Source organism: Symphalangus syndactylus, chromosome 3, assembly GCF_028878055.3.
Source record: "Symphalangus syndactylus isolate Jambi chromosome 3, NHGRI_mSymSyn1-v2.1_pri, whole genome shotgun sequence".
Lineage (NCBI taxonomy): Eukaryota > Metazoa > Chordata > Mammalia > Primates > Hylobatidae > Symphalangus > Symphalangus syndactylus.
The window spans coordinates 132,145,393-132,171,740 of NC_072425.2; the positions used below are offsets into that span (position 1 = coordinate 132,145,393).

Sequence of the window (26,348 nt, forward strand, 5' to 3'; positions counted from 1 at the left end):
TAATTTTAAATTTTTAAATTTTAATTTTAATTTCTCCTTAGAGACGGGTGTCACTTTTCTGCCCAGGCTGGAGTGCAGTGGTGCAATCATGGCTCACTATAGCCTCGAACTCTTAGAGTCAAGTGATCCTCCTCCATGAGCCTCCTAGGTAGCTGGGACTACAGGTGCTCACCACCACACTCTGCTAATCCTTTTTTTTTTTTTTCTTATAGATACAGTGTCTTGTTATGTTGCCCAGGTTGGTCTTGAACTCCTGGGCTCAAACCATGCTCCTGCCTCAGCCTCCCACATGCTGGGACTACAGGCGTGCCTTAACTGTACCTGGCCAGACTCTGTTTCCTCTACTCCTCACAACCCTGTGTTGTGGGTAGAGTGACCCCATTTTACAATTAGGCAACTGGGACTCAACTGAGGTTGACAGTATGCAGTTTCAAAGCAGCGGTCCCAATTGTGTCTGGTTCCAATTTCCATTCTCTAACAGGGATGATTTGTAGATGGCCTTAGGAAATGGGGAGATATATTAAGTGTCACTGAGTTGTATGTGGAACTTCCAAGTTTGTTTGAGCCATAGAAACTAAGCTTTAAAAATGGGTTTTGTGTGGGGGAAATTGTGGGGGGAATCAAATCTCTTCATCTTCTTCCCCCAGCAATGGTAACAGTCCAGCCAGCCTCCAGGGCCCTGACTCCCCTGGCCCGAGTGGTCACCAGGTGGTAGGACTATAAGCCCGAAGTGTTTTGTGGGTGAGCTTCTCTCACCGTAGTCTCCTTGTCTTCTCTACTCCACCCAAAACCGGACTGCCGGACATGCTGGCTGCACAACTCCAAGGACACCGTTCACACAGGACACAAGCAGCAGGGACCACCACGGCTGCCCAGACACAGCCCGGTCCCCTAGTCTTTCCCCTTCAAGGGTGCCACTCTTTCCTTGGATGTAGTAAAAGGGGAAAGGGGTGCCCAGTAACAAGGGGCCAGAAGGGCCACTTGCAGTGCATTCCCACCTTTGGGGATCAGGTGAGCCTGTGATGGGCTGGCAGGGAGCAGCCTTAGGACATGCAGATCAACCAGTATTGGAGAGTACCACACTCTGTGCTGGCCACTGAGCACACAGAGGCCAGCAGGAAAGTCCCTGCCGTCAAGAAGCCTCTCACTGTCTGGTAAGGGAGAAAGATGAAGAAAGCTCATGGGCAACATGGTCTGTAATGAAAATAACTTCGTTATCTCTGCAAATCAAATTGCCCTCCCCAGCACACTCTCCCATCCACTTTTCATTCCATTCTCCCAAAGAGTCAATGTTGGTTTTTCCATTTTTAGTCAAGGAAATAAGAGCCTAGCGAGGTTGTGGGACTTGCCCAAAGCTCACCAGAAGCTGGTGACAAAGCTGGATGAAATCTGGGGACATTTCTTTCTGACCCTCTGTGGCTCCATCCGCTGCACCAGCCATGCCTCTCTCTCTGGCAGACAGCAGGCCTGGTTCCTTCAGAGAGCCCAGAGCCCCCTCTCAGGCCCCTGGTGGCCTTGCTGGCTCCAACAAACCAGGTCATTGGTCTGGCAATCACAACAGAGAGGTTCTATTGAGTCAGGGAAGAATGAAGTGTCCAGACCAATTCCCATCTCCTGGCCTTCACTTCCCTTCATATTACTGTGCAACTGTTTCCTTGGGCACCAGGGCAATTTAGCGAGTGTATTTTGCATCAGTCCAGCAATTTCTGCTATTAACTCTCCCCAGACTTTCTCTGGGCTACCTCTCCTGCTCTTACATGACCTCTCTTGACTGCAAGAGGCAATGGCGGCGCCACCTGGAGCCAACCCCGCTCTCCTGGGAGCCGGACCCACTTCAAGACATCTCTTAGGGTGAAGCCGCAAGGCTCTGATGGCTGGCCAGGACCTTTGCTAATACAATTGCGTTGCTTCAAAGCACTTTTACAGCAGATACGAGCAGGCCCACTTTACAAAGGCAGAAACTGAGTTACACAAACAGTACTTGACCTGCCATACTGAGATGCTGTCTACTGATTTCCACATCCAGTTATGTATTTTTTCCCTCTTTCCATCTTCCCGCAAACAAAAAGCAACCTCCTCCTCCGTTTTTCTTCATGCTTTGGCCCAAGGTGATATTCAGAACATTTAACATCTTCTAAGGCAAAGGCACCAACCAAGCAGAACAAATGCCTTAGGACCCAGCATAGTTCTGAAAAATCCCCTGATGTGCCACGTTAAATCCTTTAGTGTCTACCTTTCCAGCTCTATGGAGTCTCAGCAGAGGGGCTGGGCAGATGGAGTTGGGGACTTTATGGAGGCGAGTCCATATGTATTTCAATATTTGATCAACTCGCACAGTCCTACTGCTGCAATATCAGCTCTACATGTGAATGCTAATACCACAGCATTCAATTTCAATCACTCTTTCCCTCTCCCTCCCTCCCTCCCTCATCTTCTCTCTCTCTCACTCTGTCCCCTTTTCTCTTTGGCCCTTTCTCTTTCTTTCCTTTTAATATAAAGATGAAAGTAAGGGGTGGGTTCATTCTAATAATTTGAGATGAGGACACGCCAAGATTTTCCGACGAACAAAAGGGAAAGTTAGAAGAGGCTGGAGATTACCGCATGCCTATTAAAAATCAGCCATGCTGAAGTAGTCCTGACTAGCAGGCAGGGCCTGCAGCTCCAGAGAAGTGGTACTTAAGGGAATCTGCAATTAAGAGAAGCTTGGATCCTTGCCACAGATTGCTTCCATTGCCTTTTTTTATTTAAAAAAAAATCACAAAGCAGGAACGTAAATGGAAGATGACAATAATGTAAGGTGACAGATGCTAGTTTGGCAGGGAACACCGGGAAGACCAAGTCGCTTACCTGTAGCATCCACGCCGCTGCCACGTGCCCAGCACTCCATCTCGGTCTGGAAGGCAGCAACTTGGTGGCTGTCCAGGGACAGCTGTCTAAATTCCTGAGAACCAGGCTCAGCGTCCAGGTCCCTCCAGCCCACCCTGGATAAACACGGGCATCTGCAGGCGGGAGCCCCAGCCCCAGCGGGCATGCCTGCTCCAGGAATCCTGCCCACCACAGCTGTCCGGCAGGGTGGGGAGGATGCCACCACCCACGCCAGCCTTTCCAGGGACTTGGCAGCCCAGTCTGTCAGGAGCCCCATAAATCTTTGGAGAAGGCTCATTTCTGTTTTCAGGAGCAATTGACACCAGGTCCTGGGAGAGACCGTTTTGCGCTAAGGGCTGGGACACTCGGGAGAAATAGATGGCCAGCTTTAGGAGCTGACAGCTGCCCCGTGCGAGAGGCCAGGCTGAACTGGGCATCAGTACCACTTGGGGTGCTCACGAAGCGTGGACTTCCAGGACTCACCTTCAGATATTCTGAAAGTCTGGGTGGGACCTGCGGATCTCACACTCGTACATGAGTGTGCCGGGCAGGCAGGTCTGGGAACCAGTGGTCCATATGGGAGGATTTGGAGGCTTTTTCTTCCTAATGGCCACCCCGTTGCTGCCACCGCTGCCTCAGTGCCTGCATCTCTGGTGTGCCACCCTCAGTTATGAATACAAGGGGGGCACTAGGAAACCTTCATTAGCCTGGTAGCTCTCACCATGGCACCTGGTTGAAACTGGTATTGCTGAGGAAGGGGTGTGTGTGTGTGGTATATGTGTGGGATATGGAGTGTATGTGTGGGGTGTGCACAGTATGGAGTGTGCATGGGAAGGGTGTTGATATGGTTTGGCTCCATGTCCCCATCCAAATCTCATCTCTCTTTTTTTTTTTTTTTGAGACGGAGTTTCACTCTTGTCACCCAGGCTGGGGTACAGTGGCACGATCTCTGCTCACTGCAACCTCCGCCTCCCAGGTTCAAGGGATTCTCCTGTCTCAGCCTCTTGAGTAGCTGGGATTACAGGTGCCTGCCACCACTCCTGGCTAATTTTTGTATTTTTAGTAAGACAGGGTTTCACCATGTTGGCCAGGCTGGCCTCGAACTCCTGACCTCAGGTGATCCACCCACCTCAGCCTCTCAAAGTGCTGGGACTACAGGTGTGAGCCACCACGCCCAGCCCCAAATCTCATCTCAAATTGTAATTCCCCACATGTTGAGCGAGGGACCTGGTGGGAGGTGACTGGACTATGGGGGCAGTTTCCCCCATGCTGTTCTCATGACAGTGAGGGAGTTCTCACGAGATGATGGTTTAAAAGTGTGGCACTTCCCCTTTGCTCGCTCGCTCTCTCTTGTAGCAGTGTAAGACGTGCCTCACCTCCCCTTCGCCTTCTGCCATGACTGTAAGCTTCCTGAGGTCTCCCCAACCATGTGGAACTGTCAGTCAATTAAACCTCTTGTCTTCATAAATTACCCAGTCTCAGGTAGTATCTTTGGAGCATGCTGCAAACAGATTACCACAGGTGTTAAGTGTGTTTATGTGCATGTCTCTGTGGTGTGTATGTAATCTATGTACATGTGTGGTGAATGTGAATGTCTGTGTAGTGTGTGTGTGTGTGTGTGTGTGTGAGGTCTGTGTGGGGTGTGGAGTGTATGTGTGAAGTGTGTGTATGCGTGTGGAGGGAGGAGAGTGTGTGGTATGGTGTGTGGAGTGTGTGTTTGGTGTGTGTGAAGGGTGGAGAGTGTGTGTGAGTGTGTGTGTGATGTGTCTGTGTGGTATGTGGGCTATGTGTGGGAGGGTGGGGTATGTGTGGGGAGGGTGGTGGGTGGAGTCTGTGTGTCTGAGATGTGGTGTGTGTTGGGTGTGGAGTATGGGTGGAAGGGTGGAGACTCTGTGTGTGTGTGTGTGTGTGTGTGTGTGGTGTGTGGTATGTTGTGTGATGTGTGGAGCATGTGTGTGAGCATGTGTATGGAGTATGGAGTGTGTGTGTGTGTGGTGTGTGTGTGTCTGTGTGTGAGAGAGATAGTGAGGGATGTGGTGTGTGGGGGATGTGGAGTGTGTATGGGAGAGTGGAGTGTGTAGGGGTGTGGAGTGTGTGTGAGAGGGTGGTGCATGTGAGGGGTGTGGAGTGTGTGTGGGGAGTGGAGAGTATGGCGGAGAGTGGAATGTGGGGGGGGGGCGTGGTGTGTGGGGGAGGGTGGAGTGTGTGGGGGAGGGTGGAGTGTGTGGGGGAGGGTGGAGTGTGTGGGGGAGGGTGGAGTGTGTGTGGGGGAGGGTGGAGTGTGTGGGGGAGGGTGGAGTGTGTGTGGGGGAGGGTGGAGTGTGTGGGGGAGGGTGGAGTGTGTGTGTGGGAGGGTGGAGTGTGTGTGGGGGGCGTGGTGTGTGTGGGGGGGTGGAGTGTGTGGGGGGTGGATTGTGTGTGAGGTTTGGAGTGTGTGTGGGAGGGTGGAGTGTGTGGGGGAGGGTGGAGTGTGTGGGGGAGGGTGGAGTGTGTGGGGGAGGGTGGAGTGTGTGTGGGAGGGTGGAGTGTGTGTGGGGGGCGTGGTGTGTGTGGGAGGGTGGAGTGTGTGTGGGGGGTGGAGTGTGTGTGGGAGGGTGGAGTGTGTGTGGGAGGGTGGAGTGTGTGGGGATGTGGAGTGTGTGTGGGGGTGTGGAGTATGTGTGGGGGTGTGGAGTGTGTGGGACAGTGTGGAGTATGTGTGGGGTGTGGAGTGTGTGTGGGGTACAGAGTTTGTGTGGGAGGGGTGTGTGTGTGGGTGACAGGGATATGCTCTGTGTGGGGTGTAGAGTATGTGTGCAAGGTTGGGCAGGGGAAGGGCACTGACCACAGGGATGGACCGGGCACTGACCACAGGGATGGAGCCGGGCACTGACCCAAGCTTGCCTCCCAACTCTGTGGGGCAGCCTGGCCTCCCTGACATCCTTCATCATCACTTTGTCAGCCTCACCTGGTCACCACCTAAGGCAGCTTCCCTGTAGAGCAGGCCCAGTTGCCTCTCTGGTCTTGATCTGTAACATCCAATGGCCTCATATAGCACTTTATGTTAATAAAGTTTAGAAACATCATTTCATCTTTATGGCAACTTGCATATCTTCATCTCCCAGATGAAGAAACAGATTCAGAAAGGACAGGAGACTTCCCCTGGGGCTCACAACTGCTCAAGATGAGGCAGGGCGCGGCCCCAGGCTTGATCCCAGACTCTAAATTCCACGTCTTTTCCAAAGTTCTGTGTAGCGGTCAGTGAGCAGGGTTCAGGGCGCCAGCTATGTGCAGGGTGTGGGAGCCTGGGTTTATCAGGGTCAGGCTTGGCATTTATCCCTTAAGTAACCAGAGTAAGATCCTATGCCCTCTTTCAAGAGGACTAAGGTTCATAGGACCGTTCAGCTCTTGCATTGCTCAGAGGGGAATGGCTGTTTCTCAGGATCCGACTTGCCTATTTGTGATCTGAAACCATGGGGGCACACACACAAGTGCACACAGGCCAGTCTTCTGGGTCACAGGCACCAGGCCCCTTCCCTCACCATGCAAGAGCCTCTGCAAAGACAAAGACACTCTTCCCAAGCAGATGCTCAAAGAGACTCAGGTTGCTGGATTCTCCATGTCCCGGGAATGGGGCCCTTGTCCTGGACAGGTGTAGGAGACTGGTTAAAACATAGTGCAGCTGGCTCCACTGCGAATTCAGGGTTCTGGATTCTGGCCCACTGTTGTTGTGTTTTTTGTTTTTTGTTTTTTTTTCTTGAGATGGAGTCTCCCTCTGTCACCAGGCTGGAGTGCAGTGGCATGATCTCGGCTCACTACAACCTCTGCCTCCCAGGTTCAAGGGATTCTCCTGCCTCAGCCTCCTGAGTAGCTGGGAATACAGGCGCCTGCCACCACACCATGCTAATTTTTTGTATTTTTAGTAGAGACAGGGTTTCACCATATCAGCCAGGATGGATGGTCTCGATCTCCTGACCTCGTGATCTGCCTGTCTCTGCCTGCCTCTGCCTCCCAAAGTACTGAGATTACAGGTGTGAGTCCCAGCGTCCGGCCTCTGGCCCACTTTTGTAACTAGTGAGCGGAGTGACTTTAGAGTAGCTGCTTAACCTCTTTTTGCTTCTATTTTCTCAACTGAAAAGTGTCATGGCCACACCAAGCATCCTTTCAGGGGCAACACTGTGAGTCTGTGATTTCTCCATAGCCTCCTTCTTAAAAGTAGCAGTGAATATTTCTTGAGCCTGTACTATGTGCTAAGTGCTTTGTGCACACCATCTAATTTAATGTACATAATGAGAAGCTTTTATTAACCCTAGTTAGTAAACAGAATACGGGTTCAGAGAGGTTAAGCAATTTGCTCAACGTCAAATTGCTATCAAGCGGCAGAGTGTGGACTCCAGAGCCCAGGACTCTCTCAGCCACCTTGTCATACCTTTTTTTAAAACCACTTAAGAAAAACATTTCTTTCTTTCTCTTTGAAACAATATTCCACTTCACAGAAATAAAATCATTTTGGGTAAGAAGCAGAAGATTGTAACATAATGAAATTCAATGCTATCTTTCAACCAGGATTATTGTTGAAATACACAACCAGAATAGTGTCATAGGTGACATCTTGTTATACTTTTGTCCCACAGAGTCTTCTCCTGGTGTGTGTAGTGGGTGTCTTTTGCTTTTACTAACGAGCAGCCATTTAGCCTTTTGGGGGGTAAAAGAATTCCAATTTCTCTCTGGGGAATCACTTTTCCCCCTGCTTTGGATGTCATGGGCCCCATGAGGTATGGGGGTGGTAGGACTGGCCAGTCCTTTTCCTAGTACAGTGATGGCTTCAGGGATGCTCCTGTGATCTAGACAGATCCAGGGAGATGCACAGACATTATTTAAAAGACAAACCTATAGGCCTGTTGAGAACTATGTTCTCTTTTGTTGACATTGAACTTAGCCCTGGCAGGGTGTGGGCTTACAGCTGAGGCAGCCATCTTGCTTCCACCTAAGCCCTGCCTGAGAAAGAAGCTGACTTAGAAGACAGCAGGGCTGGCAGATGTAAATGTCACATACTCTCAACCACCCTACCCACTGCACTCAGCCATTCCTGAAAATCAAGATCTACGCTCTGGAATTCTCAGTTATATATGCCAATAAAATCCTCCACTGATTTCAGCCTATTTGAATCCTGTGGTCTGTCACTCGCAAACAGAAAAGTCCTAATCAATTTTTTTTTTTAAAGCAGAGTGAAAAGAGTTAAAGTCCAATTATCTGGCTTCAGCCCCCCATCCTGGTGGGAGGGTGATCCACTTCCAAGGTGAGATCTCCATTCAGGAGCAGACCGCACTCTCTTTAGCATTTCTGGAAATGCCTGCTCCTCTGAACTGAGTGGGCGTGTGGATTTTATCCAAGAATAGCGGCTGCTTCTGGGGGCTGCCGGAATAACCTGGCTGCAGAGTACGGAGCCCTGAGTTAGCTGTGGAGAGGTAGCACTTCTCCCTCCCTTTCTCCCACCCTGGGAAGAGCCAGTGCATCTGCGGTAGTGCCCCCTGTCCCCAAGCCACTGCTCTTTAAGGCCAAGAGCTATGGAACCCTCTGGAAGGAAATGTGAAATCAATCAATACATTTATAAATGAATGTAAAATCATATATGTTATGTGTTGAATTGTAACCCTCCAAAAATCTATATTTTGAAGTTCTACCCCTAGTACTTCATAATGTGGCTGTATTTGGAGATAGACTGTGTTTTAAAGAGGTAAAATGAGGTCATTAGGGTGGGCCTCAACCCAATATGACTGACATCCTTATAAGAAGAGGACATTTGGACAAACACATGCATGCAGAGGGAAAACGGTGTGAGGGCACATTGGGAAGGCGGCCATCTACAAGCCAAGGAGACAGGACATGGAGGAAACCAAACCCAGTTGCATCTTTGTCTTCAACTCATGGTCTCCAGGAGCATGAGAAAATATATTTCTGCTGTTTAAGCCACCCAGTCTGCGGTACTTTGTTATGACAGGCTTAACAAATAAATATAATATATGAAATAAATTGTACAAATAGCGATACAGGCTGGACATGCCTATAATCTCAGCACTTTGGGAGGCCGAGGCAGGAGGATTGATTGATCAGCCTGGGCAACATGGCATGACCCTATCTCTACAAAAGTTAAAAAATCAGCCAGCCATGTCATTGCTTGCCTATAGGCCTAGCTACTCAGGAAACTGTTGTGGGAAGATGGCTTGAGCCCAAGAGTTTGAGGCTGCAGTGAGCCATGATTGTGCCACTGCACTCCAGCCTGAGCAACTAAGCAAGGCCCTGTGTCTAAAAAAAAAAAAAAAAAGCTTATATAAATATATACTCTTTCTTTCTTTCTTTTTTTTTTTTTTTTTTTTGAGATAGGGTCTGGCTCTGTCACCCATGCTGGAGTGGATTGCAGTGGCGTGATCATGCCTTGCTGCAACCTGTGCCTCCTGGGCTCACGCCATCCTCCTGCCTCAGCCTCCCAAGTAGCTGGGATTACAGGCACACACAGCACGCCCACCTAATTTTTGTAGAGACGGGGTTTTGCCATGTTGCCCAGGCTGGTCATGAACTCCTGAACTCAACCAGTCAACCCACCTTGGCCTCCCAAAGTGCTGGGATTACAGGTATGCGCCACTGCACCCAGCAATATATTCTCTTTCAGTCTATCGTATATGTGTCTGTGTCTGTGTGAGCGTATATATACATGTGTAGATCTATACCTATCAGATTCATCTATATTACCACATCTCTATCTCTGTCTTTGCATGTATATTCTTGCCTGGAAACTTCCAATGCTTCATCGTCACAAAACAGGATGTGCTGCCTGGCGCTTGAGGCCCTACTTTCCTCTTCAGTTCCCACCACTCCAGTCCAGTTACCCTCTTCCCCCAGCGACTGGGCTTCCTCAACACCCGCTCCTCCCCATTTCCCAAAGGGTCCCCTTCTTGGCACAAGCTGTTCCCAGCCGGGATGCCTTCTCCACCACCCCACCTAATGAACTTCTGCTTACCCTGCAAGGCTGCAGAAATTGCACCTTGTCTGTAAAGCTGTCATCAACTTCCCAAGAGAAGATGAGTCACTTCCTTCTCTGTTCTCTCTGGCATTTTGTACTCACCTCTATTAAGACGTTTATTTCGTTGTGTGGTAATTATTCGTGTATGGATTTGTCCCCTAAGCAGCCTGCCAGTTCCTTAAGGAACTTGTTCCCACTCATCTTTGCAGCGGCGGGCACAATGCCTGGCACACGGAGGCAGGATTTCAGGTCGGACGAAAAGAGCACAGAATCCAGGTGGGTGGGAGGGGCGCGGTGGGGGTGCCCTGGCTCCTGAGGCCGCCCGCTTGAGGGTGAGCTGTGCGCTGGGGGACTCAGCCCGTGATTGCCCACTTGGGCTGTTTTCTCCCACCCCCTCCACCGCAAGGGGAGCCCGGCTGATTGGACAAACAAAAGCCTCGTGTTAAACGTCGTTGGCGGGGAGAGAATTGCCTGAGCTCTCGATAGCAAATTAGGCAACTAAAGCCCAGCGAGGTGGCTTTCGGAGATTAAATGCATTATAGATTTGTTAACCAGAGGCAAGCCAAAGAAAAGGTAGACAGATCATTGCTACCCTTCAGGCAGCCGGGGAGGCTGGGGACGCGCAGCGGACGCGCAGCGGCGGTCGCGTAATCACGCCGGCTTGAAGGCGAGACACGTGGGCTTAATTTTTCATTTGCAATCAAGACCACATCCCCCACCTCGGAGTCCCAGAAACACGGTCCTTCCTCGGGTTCCTTTCACAGGCCGCATTGCGGAGAGGAGGGAAAATTATCCAGAGATAATGGTGCTGATTATGGGACAGCAAGTGGCTGGGAAGGGCAGCGGACGCCTGTAGATGAGGAGCCGGGGAGGCCCGGGGCGTGCGCTGGGCAGAGGCACAGGCAAGGCCAGCCCCAGTCCCGCGCTCCCATCCCGCGCTGCTGTCCCGCGGATTGCAGCCCCGGCTCTGGCGCCTCAGCCCTGAACCCAGGGGAGATGGCCCAGTTCAGGAGGCACGTTTAGACTTGGTTGAAAGTTATTTTTCTTTATTTCAACTCCACCCTTCTTTTCATTCAAGAGAAAGAACAAAGAATTTCAGAATGCGGAGAACTCAGAAAAGGCTGTGGCCCAGAATGCCTGGGTACAGGAGATAGGATTATGGGAACCAGATTCAGACAATCTGAGGACCTGGGTCCTGGTCCCTGCCCCCGAGGCAGACTCTCTTCCTTGCGTCTGGGCCACACAGGGCCCCTGGTCTCTAAGGTCTGGACCTCAGAAGCAGGACCAGGACCAACCGAGCACGATCGTTCTCTCTGCTCCACAGCCTGGAGAGGAGAAGGTTAAAGTCCTCATGCTCCTTAAGAAATACCAGAAGGGGACCGCGTGATTCTCAATCTCTTCCGAAAAGGAGACAAAAGAATATTAACTCAAGTTGCAGCTTGAGGGACTCAGATTCGACCTAAAAAAAGGAATTATCACAGAGGGGAGTTTTTAAAACATGAAATTGGATACAAGAGGTTTCAACACCTCTTTTTCTATAGAACTTTAAGGAATCACAGTAATGCCTGAGTCTGAGATGGACTATGCATGGGGCCTCCTCAGAGGGTGGATGGACCCCACCAGGCTCCGAGCTTCCCGACCTGATTGAATTCTCCCTACTGTTGATCGAGCTCCTTCTGTGGGCCTGGCTTGCGTCCGGGCACTCTGGGCATGATGTTCCTCTTAACCCCTGATTCAGACCTAGCAGGTGGGTGCTGTAGCCTGAAAACAAGGACACAGAGGAAGGTCACCAGGAGCTGCACATGAGCGCTGAAAACAAACTGGAGCCTGGCTGGTTTCAAAAGGCACACTCTGTCCAAGCAACACGTCCTCTCTCCTTGGAAAGCGGCAGAAGGGGAGGTGAGAGAGTGTTGTCTCTGATGGCATTTTTTTTTTTTTTTTTTTTTTTTGAGACGGAGTCTCGCTCTGTCGCCCAGGCTGGAGTGCAGTGGTACGATCTCCACTCACGGCAAGCTCCGTCTCCCGGGTTCACGCCATTCTCCTGCCCTCTGAGGGCATTTCTACGCAGCCTCACAGGGCTGACACCCAAGAGGCAAGAGGCGTGATTCACGTGCTCCCTTTGCAGAGGTGGATGCAGAGCCCCCGGCTGGGGCTATGGACATGAAGAGGGGCCTCATAGGACTCCTAGCAGACAGGAAGCACCCAGCCCTCAGGACTTCAGAGACAGCAGTGCTGACAGCAGCCACCTGTGATCAAATATTCCTTTTGCTCCTTTTTCGGGCTTGGAGAGTCACTGCCAGAAGGCCACGTGCTTCCTGACAGCATGGTGGCACAGGCCGTTAAGTCCTGGGAGAGAGAGGCAGGGCTGCCACCCCTCAAAGGACAGAGGGGAGGTGGCCTCAGAGCCCCAGTCACAGCCCCGGGAACTTGAATACCTCAATGGCTGCAAGGACCTAGGCCCACACCCTGGCCACTCAGCCCCTGACACAACAGAAGCCCTCGTGGTTATGCGGCTTTCAGAGAAAGCAGCCCAACTGCCACTGCTTTGCCCAACCCACTGTCCCCATAGGAGCAGGAGGCTGAGATGCTCCTGGGTGCTGAATGGGAACCCTAGGCTAAAGGCGCAGATGCAGGGCTACAGGTGAGTAAGGAGAGAGGAGCCACTAGAACCAGGCACAGAGCGAGCAGCACCCGCCAACTGTGGGCTTGGCATCCTTGGACACAGGGAACCTTTTTTATCCTCAGTTTTCTCATCTGCAAATGGCAGCAACAACAATACCTATGTCAAAGATAATTAGGAAGGCTAAAGGAGTCAGGGTCTCTAGAGTGTTTGAAACTGTGCTTGCACATAAAAAGCACTCTATGCGTGTTAATTGTTATTGTTACCCCACTATCACTACTAAGACTACCACTATGAAAAGATAAGGAAGAAGCAGTATAAACACAGGAGCAGGAGAATCAAAGAAACGGTCTTTTCTTTTTTTCTTGGTAATATAATCCCTTACCAGAATCCTGTCCCTGGGCTCCTTCTGGGCTGTTAGAACACAGCCTAACTCTAAGGCACAGGCTGCAGGGAGATAGGACTGAGCCCTCCACAGTCACCAAGTGGGCCCAGCCCAGGTTTTGGCAGTGAAAGTCTCCGGTCCCAGGAGCCTCCTTATTCCTAGCAAACTGGGACAGTTGGTCATCCCACATCACCTCTGAGAAGACAGCAGTGAGGCCCCACATTCAGTCACTTATGCAGTTGCTTAGTATGCACTGTAATGAGTTGAACACACTCCCTCCCTCCCTCCCTCTCTTCCTCCCTCCTTCTGTCTTCCCCTCCTTCTCTTCTTCGTTCCTTCTCTTATTTTGTTTATTTAGCTTAGATTCTGCTCATCTCCTCTCCCCCTTCACTTGCTGACCAGCAGCACACGCATCTGCCACAGCAGAAACCATGGCCAGCTATTAAGGGATGGGGTTGTTTGGGGAGCCTGCCAAATTACCAGGCAGAGTCTGGTGTCTGGAAGGGAGTCCAGTCCAGTTCTATTGCTTATTGTCTTAGTCAGTTTGGGCTGCTTTAACAAATACCATGAACTGGCTGGCTTAAACAACAGACATTTATTTCTGACAGTTCTAGAGGCAGAGAAGTCCAAGATCAAGACAATGGCAGATTTTGTTGTTGGTGAAGGCCCTGGTTTAGAGACTGCTGCTTTCTTGCTGTATCTTCACAGGACAGAGAGAATGAGCTCCATTCCCTTTATCCCCTTATACGGGCACCACCTCATCATGGGTTCCCTATGCTCACGACCCCATCCAAGTTCAATTACCAACCAAAGGCTCCATCTCCAATACCATCACATTGGGGATTACGACTTCAATGATGAATTGGGGTGGAGCGGCAAACATTTAATCTGTAGCACTTACTAATACAAAGGCTTTTGAATATTTTCACCAAGTCCAAACTCTCTCTGGATGGCCCTGGGGAACTAGCAACTGGATGTCCTTGGCTCCCTGAGGTGGCAGAGAGTAGAGAGGAGCTGCAGCTCCAAGCTTCCAGCCCTGGGTCCCGTTCCTTCCAATGTGGGCTTAAGTGGCTGTGAATTTTCTAGGCTTCCTGGCAAGCTGGACAGACTGTGCCTTACTGTCCGGGTGTCTGTGTGTGTTTATTTAAGAGAAAGTGTGGAGGCAAGCAAAGGGCCAGAGTGCAGGAGAGAGCAGGCTTGTGTGTGCACAGGCAGGTGGGCAGGTCTGATTGACAAGATCAGAAGAGAGCTCCTGGATTCAATCAGTCTCCCTCACCCCGGCAAACAATTTTGAGAAGCAATTAAGTGAGAATGAAAGAGGGACTGGGGAGGGAAGCCAAGAAGGGGGTACTAGGGGAGGGCTCCCAAGAGATGGGGCCCAGGGCTCTGGCCATAAACCTTCCCTGCTATTCCTGAGATCAGAGATTAGGACATGGAGGGGTGTCACTGGATCACATCTGGGACCCACAAAGCCTCTGTACCTCTGTCCTGGGAAGCTCTGACCCAGACCGCAAGGTATGGCCAGTGAAGTTCAGGTGGGGTGCAGTCCTCTCCTGGCACACAGTATGTACTTCTAACATGGCTGAGGTTCTGGCCCCTTATGCAGGGGCTTTGGCTATTTTTCCTGCCCCATCCACCCTGAGGGGGATTTGGTGAGTCCTAGGGAATGGGCAGCACAGTTGAGCAACTCTACCCTGCAGTCCTGCTCTGCATTGCAGATGGGAATCAGGAAGGAGTTCGGGAAGGACGTTTCCAGGATTGCAAGTGTTGCCTTTCATTGGCTGTATTCTCTGACCTCCTCCCGGAGTTCACAAGGTACAGGGGAGGAAGGGCTGCTTACCTCCATCCACCAGAGACAGCATTCTGGGTAGCTGAACCCTGGGCACTGGTTCTCTGCCATCTGCAACCCTTATTCTGGATGTGAGCTGAGCAGCAGCTGCCTTCTGGAAGCTTCAATTGTAGCCCACGCCTCACAGAGGGAAGCAGTGAAAGAGTGGGGATGGCTCAGCACTGGGCAGTCCCCTTCAGGACTGAGGCAGCAAAGCAGTTCCAGGGACTCCCCCGGTGCACTGCCTGGGAACTCAGTTGGGCCACCCTTGGTTTTGAAGAGGTGTGAGCCTGTCATGAGTATTTCAGATGCAAGCACCCTACCCTTGTCTTATTTATTTGTTTTACTTTCCCCATGAAAATGTAAGCTTCCTGAGAGCAAGAACTTCTTTAAAAACAAACAAACAAAATACACTCTGTCTCCCTAGCACTTAGAATATTGGTGGGCACAAAGCAGGTTTCAATAAAATCATTCACCAAATGAAGGCATGAATAGGGAAGAATTATTATTCTATTCCAACCTCGTTTTACAAATGATGAAAATGAGATAAAGCTGGGTTCATTAACTCACCCCCCCCCCCCCCAAGGATCCCTCCTAGCCTTAGGCTTTTGGGGAAGGTGTGCTTACCAACAACCCTTACTCCCTGGAAGTTCTTCTGCTAGTCTGACTCCCTTCTTTCCTAATACAAGCATGGCTCATTTCCACTAGTGAAGTTCAGCTGAGAAATACACTCATCTGGAGTCCCTTGAAGTGAAGTGAACGTTTCCACGTGAGGCTGCCGTCTTGGAGGGAGGTTCCTCACCCCTTACTGGAAAGTTGCTGGTAGTAACAAGAACTGCTTCCACTGTACATCTGTCTTTTTCTGCATGGAAGGGGAGGGTGCCTTTAGATTACTTTAGCTATAGGTCTCACAATTACTTTCCCTCTCTCTAATTTGGATGTTAATGTATTAGCTGCAGCTTTGCCTTCTAGTCTAGAAATTGTTTCCCCCCCCGCCCTGAAATTATACATCCAGATAGAGTAGTGTTCATTAAAGTAAGATTAGGAGAGGATAATATGGGAGAGGTATGTAATCTTTTGCAAATGGTTAGTAAATTGGAACTACCCCAATTACAATCTTGTTCATCACACAGGGCTGAATTACTCTGCCTGGGACGGGAGTCTCAGCCACAGCTCTGCTCAGCTCACATTTCATAAATATTGTATACACATGATATTCTCAGCCATCTGCTTCGCTGGTCGCTGTGCACGTTTTCTGACTTTCTGGTTGACTGCAGAGAGTGACAGGGCAGGGCGGCCATCCTGTGTGTTTACCTCAAAGCCCAGTGAGGCTGGCCTTCCCCTGGGGCTCTTCTGATACCATATGCCTCAGGCTCGATGCCATGGACACACACCAGGCTCGATGGCATCCTCTTTGCCCCCACTAAGGCCTTGCCATGGCCCCCAGGACCTGGGAGGTGTGCCTTGGGCTGTCCGTGAAGGGTCCATCTCTAGAAGGAACTTGGAGGTGGATAGAGGTGACTTAGAGAAGCTGCATCACTCCCTGGCTCAGGGTGGCTGGGAACTGGGCAGTGCCCTGGGTTGGCTGTGAGGTCCAGCCTCTGCCTCTCATGGGCAGGTGGTCTGAGAGCATGGAGGGTGCGCCCTGCTTCTTACAGGTGTTCTGGTCAGCATCAGTGGCTGGGTCCATCTCTTCCTCCTACTCCTTGGGTCTGACCAGAGCAGCTCCCTCTAAACACTTTGTTTCCCTAAAATCTCATTTCTTTCCAAGAGACAATGAAAGATGTGATTAAGAGCGAGGACCTTGGACTCAGAGTGTCTGGGTTTAAATCTCACCCTGCCTTTTTTTTTTTTTTTTTTTTGAGAGGTAGTCTCGCTCTGTCACCCAGGCTGGAGTGCAGTGGCTCGATCTTGACTCACTGCAAGCTCCGCCTCCCGGGTTCACGCCATTCTCCTGCCTCAGCCTCCCGTGTAGCTGGAACTACAGGCGCCCGCCACCACGCCCAGCTAATTTTTTGTATTTTTAGTAGAGACGGGGTTTCACCGTGTTAGCCACAATTGTGTCGATCTCCTGACCTCGTGATCCACCTGCCTCGGCCTCCAAACGTGCTGGGATTACAGGCATGAGCCCCACCCTGCTAGTTACCAGTTGTGTGGTCCTGAACAAATAGCTTAGCCTCTTTGTGCTTGGGTTTCCCCATCTGTAAAATGGGTAATAACAGTATCTATCCCACAGGGTTGTGCTGAGTTAATGCTTAGAACTGCACCTGTCATACTGTAAATGCTCTAGTAAAGGTTTGTCATTATTTCATTGCAAAGATATCTTGGCTTTCTTCCTGCTGATTGCAGCATCCCCGGAAGAGAGCATGCCAGAGGATGTGTGCTCGATGCGAGCTCTAAGCAGGAGGGAACCAGACAAAGACAAAGGGCTAGATCATTTTAAGTGTTAACTATGCTCAGCACCATGTTTAATGGAGGTTACTTTATCCCATTCTCACAGTTTTTTGAAGCGTATATATTATTATGCCCACTGTACAGATGAGGAAGGTAAGGCTCAAAGCTTTTTGAAAAGCAGACTTCCTGCTGCTGCCTTGTTTGAAATTTCCAGTTTGCCATTTGTTTTAGGATAAAATCCCAAATCCTTAACCTGGCCCCTAAAATCCTCCATAATCTGATTCTAGCCCACCTTCTTGTCCACCCCTGCTCACTCTTGGCACTCCTATCTTATCGGCCTGTTCGTCAACATCCTACACCCTGCCACTTCCAGGCCTTCACAGAGGCTCTTTCTTCTCCTTGAACCTGACTTCTCCTTTCCTTGTTACCTAAACAATTCGTATTCATCCCTCAGGTCTCAACTTAACACTTCTCCAGAGAAGTCTTCCTTGAACTGCCAACCTCCAACACCCCCATCCCCACCTCCTAGATAAGGCTCCACTCATATATGCTTTCACACTAACCCATGCCTCCTTCACAGCACCTCTTACAACTATAATGAAATGCTCAACTCTGTGTGTTTTGTGTCTTACTAGAATGCAAGCCCCATCAGGACAGGGTCTGTGTTAGTCAGGAGAGACTGGGCTCTGTGGTGGAAACATAAATCCCAACTCTTACGTTTCTCCCTCATGTAACGTGTCCCGTGGGGTTGAGCAAAGGCCTCTGCTCCACCTTGTCACTCAGAGATCCAGGACGGGGGAGGCTTCAGCACCTTGTGGCTGCACCATGTGGAACACTGGCATTTTTGGTGGCTGCAGCAAGGCAAGAGAAACATTGGAGAATCACGTGTGCATAGGTAAAACGCAGGTACAGCACAGAAAGGAGGCATGCACTCTGCCCAACTGCAAGGGGGCTGAGACCTACAGAGGAGCAGGTGGATTATTTGATCCCCCATAGGATCTTAACCAGCGTGTTCCCTTGTGTGTTCTCCATGTCTAGCACATTGCTTGGCACATAGTAGGAGCCCCAGAATATCAGTTGAATGAATGAGCGTGCCAGTGTAAGTCTATCCAGATCACGTAGCCAGCACATGGTGATGGAGGTGGGCTTTGGACCACGATCCTCCTATTTGCAAAATCTTTGGCCTTTGCACTCTACCTTGTTGTCACTCCTGATTTATGGAATGCCTTTTTTCCTCCCCATGTAGAGAACAGAATATCATGCATTTAGCCACTTAATAGATTTGTTTTTCCTGATGAAGGTGATGAAAGTTGCATGTCCTCCAATCAGCCTTGCAATCAGCCATTCATCCACTCACCCAAGACAAGTGGCAATTCAAAAGCAGCTAACATTTCTTAAGTGCCTACTGTGTGCCAAGTGTGTGATTCCAGCTAAGGCACACAAAAGCTAGGTGAGGTGAGTGCTGTGTTTCTTGCTTTGCAAATGAAGACACTGACACTGGGAATGAAGCCTGAACCCAGATGCAGGTCTGCTGGCCGAAGTCCAGAGATCGTCCCCCAGAGCAGTCAGTGGCTCTTACAGTGGAGCAGGCATCGGAATCACCTAGAAGACCAGAGGAAATGCAGATGGCTGGGCCTTGCCCTAGTTTTCATTCAATAGAAGCAGCGGGAGGAGAGGGGGTGGCCTGAGAATCTGCATTTTTAATGCACTCTCAGGTGACACCAGGCGGCAGGTCCAGTGCCTATGTTTTGAGAATGGCTTCCCTACAGCATGCTGCCTGAGGTGGGTGAGGAGCATTTCCTCTGTTAATTTGGCTCTGGTGTCGTGGCTGGAGGAACTTGGGGGTCAGGAATACAACGTCTCGGGTGGCTGGTATTTGGTCCTCCTCTGTGAGGCTGCCTGCAATCGAAGTCTGTAAAATGAAGGGGTTGGACGGGATGAGCTCTGGGGGTGCTCTGCAGATCTGACAGGCTGTGTTCTGTGATTGGATGAGTGAAACCAAAGCTACAGATTCCATTGAAGTCTCTTCCTAGGTGGGAAGTGCTACAGACTAAAAATTGTATAACAATAAACACCCAGGGAAGTCAAGGTGTTATCGAGTAGCCGCTGTGTGCTCAGCATATTGGAGGGCTGTGGGGAATCCAAGACAAGTGTAAGATGTGACCCTGCTACTCTAGGTACCAACAGCCTGGCTGTGGAGACAAAACACACACTTGAAACAATGAATGAGATAAAAACGTGTCAGTATATAACCAAGTGCTAATTGGCGTGAATCTGGTTAGGAGCTACCTATGGGGTTTAGGGAGCCCCAGGGGGAAGGTAAGACTCCTGGAACCTAAGAGTTTGAGAACCTATAACTAACGTTTGTGTACAGCACAGTATTTTAACCCATGTGAGCCACATGGCAAGGCATGAAGTGGACATTTTAAAGATGAAGAAACAGACTCAGAGACTTGCCCAAAGTCAACTTTTATTAAGAAATTGGGATTTGAACCCTAGCCTGCCGATAACAGAGCCCTTGCTCTGCAAAAGGTGTGGGAGGTGAAGCAAGGGAGAAGGGAGGGACAAGTAAAGACGTGCCAGGTGCATCCCATCTAGGCCATGTGCAGAGGCTTGGGTGAGATGAGTTGGCAGAGAGGTTGGGTGAGCAAAGTGAATGTCAGCTTGACTTCCTTGGGATCCTTGAGTACAATGAAAATACTAAAATCACGGAATAGGTACAAGGAGTGTTTTATTAGGTTGGTTCAAAGTAGTTGTGGTTTTTGTCATTTAAAAAATGTAATGGCAAAAGCCACAAGTACTTTTGCATCAATCTAATACATCGCTAACACTTTCGTCTCATCCAGGGATGTTTGTGGGGAGTGGCCAGGGTTCAGATACGTCAGTGCACAGTAGCAGAGTTACTCCAGATCCTGGAGACTCTGAGTCTTCACCACATCTCTCCAGGCCACTGATGGTCCAGACATCTTTGTGTGAATTAGAAAAAAAGATATCCCTTCCTCCAAGAAGTTGCAACTCCATGTCAGGACACAAAGCTTGGCTAGAGGGTAGGCTGGATCCGTGTCCACATCCATCCCTATGCACCCCTTTGATCCTGTAGCCTGGTCAATTCCTAAGCCTGTACCGCTGCATCTTGTAGGCTTGTGTCCCTACCACTGTGTCTGCATGCACATACACACCACACACACACCCACACACACACGAGTGTGCATAAACCAACACCCTCTCCTTGCCCCAGGGAATTCTTTACTTGTGGGGTAGGGATACCAGAAACCTCTGTGACTTCAAGCTGTTTCATTTCCTACTCCCCAGCAGGCTTTTTAACAGAATTTCTTCTAAGAGGGTTTGCTGGCTGGGCTGGAATCAGCTACAAGAATGAAATCCACAAGGTCAGGGAGAAGCAGAGCAGGAGATGCTGTATCTGTCTGACTCTAGGAATACAGTAACAAAGGAGATGGTGCAGGGAGGCACCAAGTCAAGGGCAGATGAGGCTTGGGAGGCTCTCCCCTCCCCCATCAGACTGTTAACATGGAATAAAAGCTCAAGTCTTTATTACCAAAAAAAAAAAAAAAAATAACAGCAGGAGAAGAGTGGGAGCCAGTAAGAGGGGAGAGAAGAGAGCCACACGCTGAAATCAATACTGCCCAGGACAAGCATTATCCCATGTGGAACACCTCAAGCCTCTGCCTAGAAAATTTGATTGGATCTTCAGAAAAACCTATTAGTGTGTTGTCAGGACCTTCTGGTGATAACTGACCAGCTCTCGCCAATCGATGCTCTTCACTTGTGGAGCTCCTGATTTTTTAACAGCATAATTGTTTTTTTTAATAATGGGCTGGCTCACCCACTCCAGCAAGCAGGGAGTCAAAGTCAGACTCCCAACTTAAAATATAGAGAAACGCGATGCTCCAGCCACTTCTTCCTAATTGCACAATTACTTTATGAAGCACCAGCGATGGAAGGCTGCAGTGGGGAGGGGCAGGGGGGGAGGTGTGTGGCTTTTTTTCAGCGGAGCGAGGTTGTTAAGAAAAGTCACAGACGTAATTACACAAGCCAAAATTGTTTACTAAATGAAAGCCATTCTTCACCAAGGAGACTTTATTTATTTTTTATAAAGGAAAAAGGCAAAAATTGGATAATCCCAGGATGGTGAGGACATCATAAAGCAACAATAGAATTAGTCATCAATTATTACAGCTTTTTAATTTTCATCTCAAGAGAGGGCAACCCATATTTTCCTTAGGGTTTTAAATGCACTATAACAACAGCAGTATTTTTGCTCTTTACCGTGCCTTGGATCTGAGATGTCAAAGTACTTTACAAACAAATACCTCCAAACACTTTGGGATTGAGGCTTTTCACAGATGGAGAGCAGGGCCCAGGGAGGAAGCGATTTGCCCAAGGTCACGGTTGAATCAGAGGCACAGCTGGAAACACTACTCATGAATACTGGCTCCTGGCGTCGGAGCTCATCACCACCAGCCTGCCACCTCCCACACACACCAAAACAAAACCCCAAAGCCGGAAAACAGCAGCGGGAAGATAAGTCACCTGCCCTCCACGGCCCAGGGTGTCCACACTGACAATTTGCTGTACACATTGGAAGCTGGGTGTGCAGATCAGATATCTCTACAGATTGCCGTTGCTGGACCCAGGACAATCAGTCATTAATGAAAGCTGAAAGTGCACTCTGCATATTTGGGCAGATCAGCTTTCCATCCTGAACCCCCAGGTGTATATGTCAGATTCTGGCCTTCCAGGAGGCGTTGATGGTTCATGCGACAGTTCGCTCTGCCTATGTGGCAGGTCTGGTTCTTTTCTGGGGTGGCTCCCTCCAGAACTTGCTCTACGTGCTCAGAGTTGGAGTGCAAAATTCAGAGAAGAGAGAGTGAACAAGAGAGGGAGAGAAAGAGGAAAAGAAAAGAAGGAAGACAGAGGAGAGACTGTTTTGAAACCTGTGCAGGCCCTAGAACCTCTTTTTGTGAAGGCTCCATTCCACAGTATGTCACATACATTACAGTCCCACGTTGAATACAGTTTCTGACTATTTACCAGTTACGTTAGGTTGCAGTTTGCTGATGACAACGTTATGGTTTTGTAGATATTTAATTAAACGTTTAATACATTTGATTTTACAGTTTTCTTGCCTTCCCTGGATTTTAGAGCTCATATATATATATTTTTTTCTTTCCAGGTCTCAAATATGCTCACAGGTTCTTGAACTCTTTCTATGGCATAGGCACTGTGTTTTCTGACTTTAATGGAGAAAACAGCTTAGAGAGATAGGAGAAGGGAGACGTGGGGAAAAAATGATGTTGACGATGACAGAGCAAGAAACAAAATTTTAAAAACCAAACCCAAAGAAAAATTTAACGAAGCAGACAGAGGGAGTTCTCAAAACTTTAAAATTGCTGGTTAGAAAGTAAAAGGAGACCCAGGGCTTACCAAGATATTTCTAGGAAAGAGGCAGACATTTGAAAGACCCATCCAACCAGGGATGAAAAAAAACTCTCTCTTATTATTCAATAATTTATTGAGCACAGGGCCAGATACTGCACTTGGCTTCAGAGATACAGAGCTGGATCAGATACAGTCTCTACTCTCAAGGAATTTACTGTTTTATTGAGGGAGACAGAAAGGTAAACAAACAGTTCAGATATGTGATAAGGACACAAATTGAGGTAAGCATGAGGAATTGAAAAAGCACAGAGAAGCAACCCGAAGGATGCAGAGACATTCTCAAAAGGAGGAGGACACCCCTGAATATTCAAAGGCACAGAGGTGGGATAGGGTAGGGGCCAGGGGCCAGGGGCAATGGAGTATCGCAGGGTGATGCTGAAAGTCCAAACTGAACTGATGGCACATTGTGAGGATTTGGATTTAGGCTGCAGTCAAAGGTTTACCAAGAGTAGTTTCCTGGCAAGGGAGGGACTGGTGATGGGGCTGGGGAAGGAGGAGGGGAAGCCAGTCCCGAGGCTGCCACATTCCTTTGTTTGAAGGTAAAGGGCCTGGACCAGGTGAGTGACATGGAAATGATGCATTCAGGTCAAGTTTAATAAGCATTTAGGGGGGCAATGGGCAGGAATTGGTAACCACAGGAGGCAAATAACCCAGGTTTCCAGTCTGGGAGACTGATCATGCTATTAAATGAGATGGAATATAAAGGAAGAAGTAGGTTTGGAGGAAGCTTTTCATTTCCCCAAGCCTCAGGATCCTAAAGCGGGTGCCATGCTAGGGGGGATGATGTCCCAAAGATTCCCCCGAAAAGTTGCTGGGAAAACCCAGGAAACACTTAAGGGGTGTAGGGACACAGAGTCCGGATAGGTTACGAGTTTCCTTTCGGGTCCCTCTAGCCAAGACGGAAACACAGCTCTGGAGGCCCAACACTAGAAATCTGTTCATTCTGCCTCAGAAGAAAGGGGCTTGAAGTGAATAGAGACAGAGAGGGGACGTGATAGATACTGCTAAGGCCACGTGGAGCGCAGGGCGGAGGCTCTGCTCTGATTCACGGTTGAAGGGAGTTTATTGGAAGTTACCTAATAAAAGCTCCCAGCTATACTCAAGCGTCTGTGTTCTCCCTGGCTGGCAACACACCCTACATAATAGTTGGTGTGATGGCAGAGTCGAATGCAGACACAAATATCTATCCATCACACCAAATTCATTGGGTTAAACTCCCATCACCCAGAGCTGACCCTTTCCTTCCGGAGGAAGTAATGAGCTAGAAACAAGTGCTATCGGAAGCTGAGTCTAAGTACATCTGCAATCACGGACATTTCAAACGGTAGCTTCCTTCAGTTTGGGCTTTTCAAACAGATGGATACTCTACCATGAAATTGCCAAGATTAAAAAGAGAACGCTAGTCTAACACGCATGGCTGGGGAAATGGCGAGGGCCGTCTACAGAGCAGGATTCCTGCCTCTTGGCCAGAGACTTGCTCGGCATTCACGGGAGGTAAACAGCCCCAAAGAAAAGCAACTGCATTTCTTTCTTGGTCTTCCATGTTGGCAGAGGGAAGACAAACGAGGACGCTCTGGTTTGGGGGTGGCATGAATGAACCACACGTGTCCATAAATAAACCCGGAGCCCTCCAAACACGCTGCTTGTTTGTTCACACGAAAGCCAGCCTGGCAGCCCTCTTGCCGAGCCACGTTCACAGTTGGATCCTTAATGCACTGTGAGTGTTCAATCAGACTTTTAGTGGTAAAACTCTGGGAGCAGAAAGCCCAAATGGTCCCTTTGCTTTTCCATCTTTTGTGGCTGCCTGGCTGTGCTCTTACGGGTTTTGTTGTCAACAAACTCCTGGCTTGCCTTTGAGCACTCCAAATTATTGAAAATGACTACAGCTTAAGACTGGCAGGATGATTGTTAAAAACAGCCCTGGCATTAATCATAGCTTAAGAGCTTTTGGAAAATGATTCTAATTCAGAAGGGGTGGCTTACAAAGAGGCTTGTCGAAAGCGAAGCAGACATCAAATTCTGAAAGGCAAAAAGCCTCCTTGGTACCCACACCTGGCTTCTTCTGCAATCCAGCTGGCACAACTGCATGGGGGGCACGGCTTACCCCACCAGCTCATCCCATCTGAGACCGCCTTGGGTTTTCCCCACGAGTCCTGTGTCACCCCTACCTCTGATATGGGGACCTTGAGATGGAGAGACTTCAGGGAGCACCAGCAGTTACAGTCTTCCTGGCAGTCCTGGGACTAAGGAAGAGGTGGCCTTGTTTTCTGTCAACAGTTGGCATGCCTTAGACCAGTGCTAAAATAAGCTGTGTGCATAGAGGCAGCTGCGTAGGCAAACACATGGTCAGCATTTGCAAGGAGCCAGGCAGGGCGACGAGCTAATACTTCTGCCTTTTGCCTGCCTGGCACAACAAAGGAGAATGATTTTTGCCATCAGCATTCTCCCTATCACAGAATCATTGCACAATTTAGTATGATTAATGATTTCCATTTAGGAGAAGCTGAGAATGAAAACAGTGGGGGAGCGGTGGCACTCGCTGGGGGTGTCTGCGGCTGATACTAGAGTGAAAGGGAGAGAGAGCTGGCCGTTGCCTGCCAGCCTGTATCTTCAACCTTTATTCCCAGGCACGACTGGGGAGACACGGTGGGGCAGAGACACATGGCTTTTGACATGCTTTTGCAGAAACAGTCTGAAAGCTGCAAACTTGTGAGGCACTGTTTGCTGTTTCATTCTTGCACCCTTCCCAATATTTGTGACTGTGAAGCCACTCCCTTTTACCTGCCAAAGGGAGCGCCAGTCCCAGAGGTTCCTAACTAAGGGCTGGGGCTGAGAGTGTTCAGGGCACAGTGATGAGGCTAGTGGAACTAACTACACCACTTCTTGACATTCCTGATGGCCACGCGGGGATGCCACACAGGGAGGGAAGGACCCCACCCATGTGCTGGGACTGTAGGGGTGGCCTCCAACATAGCCGTCTGTCTCTGGAGCACCCAGCTGATGGTAGACCTAGTCTCAGCTCTCATCAGGTGGCTCTCCTGGGAGCTCTTCTTCTCCCCTCGGTAGCATCCTTTTATTTCCACTTCTGTAGGCTTCTTTTCAGGTCTTATGGCTGCTGCAGGTGAGTGGTGAGACAAAGGGTGCCATAGCCAGAGACTTGTGGGTGCTGATGGAAACCAACCAGGAAAACAAAGAGACTTCAAAAAGGCCTGTTTTTTTTTTTTTTAAGCCATAGCCTTTGTAACTGAAGCCAGATAGAGAGAAAATTGGTGATCTTGGCTGGGGCTAACGTGACTCAAGGCCCTTCTCGACGCATTGGTGTCTCTGCAAGGAAATCTATTATTTTCCATAAACTGTCTTAAGCATCTCCCGGGCTACATTTCTGGCTGTGTTAAGAATCAAGCCAACAAGAACAGCTGTGAATGTTATACACTTTCAGCAGCAGCAATGGGCTTTGGCAGGGAAGTAGGAGCAAAAAACCCAAGTAGGACATTTCAGTTGACAGTAATGGCATTTTCCCTTCCTTGTCCAAACGATAAAAGATTCATGTTCCTAATTGCAACACTATAGCTGCCCTCATCACTTTATTCTGGGAGAGGAGGTTAGAGAAAACAGGCCTAGAGAGAGGGAGAGAAAGAGAAAGAGAGAGAGATGGATAGTAATTTTGTCACTAGCTAACAGAGACTGATTAGTGCAGAAGATTCCCTTCCATAGCAATACTTTTTAATCAGGTCTGCTGTGTCTGGGCAAACAGCTTTTGTGGATTAGCTAGACTTGAGCTTGCCAGCATCCGTTG

The 26,348-nt window shown here is 49.4% G+C and overlaps 1 long non-coding RNA gene across 1 annotated transcript; it reads right to left on the reverse strand.

Annotated features, from left to right (window-relative positions):
* Window positions 1-10,977: 10,977 nt before the first annotated feature.
* LOC129478400 (uncharacterized) lies at window positions 10,978-14,781 on the reverse strand. Its single transcript, XR_008656426.1, has 3 exons — window positions 14,711-14,781; window positions 11,506-11,626; window positions 10,978-11,324 (listed from the first exon to the last, which is right to left on the reverse strand). It is a non-coding gene; the product is annotated as an uncharacterized lncRNA (long non-coding RNA).
* Between the last annotated feature and the right edge of the window lie 11,567 nt (window positions 14,782-26,348).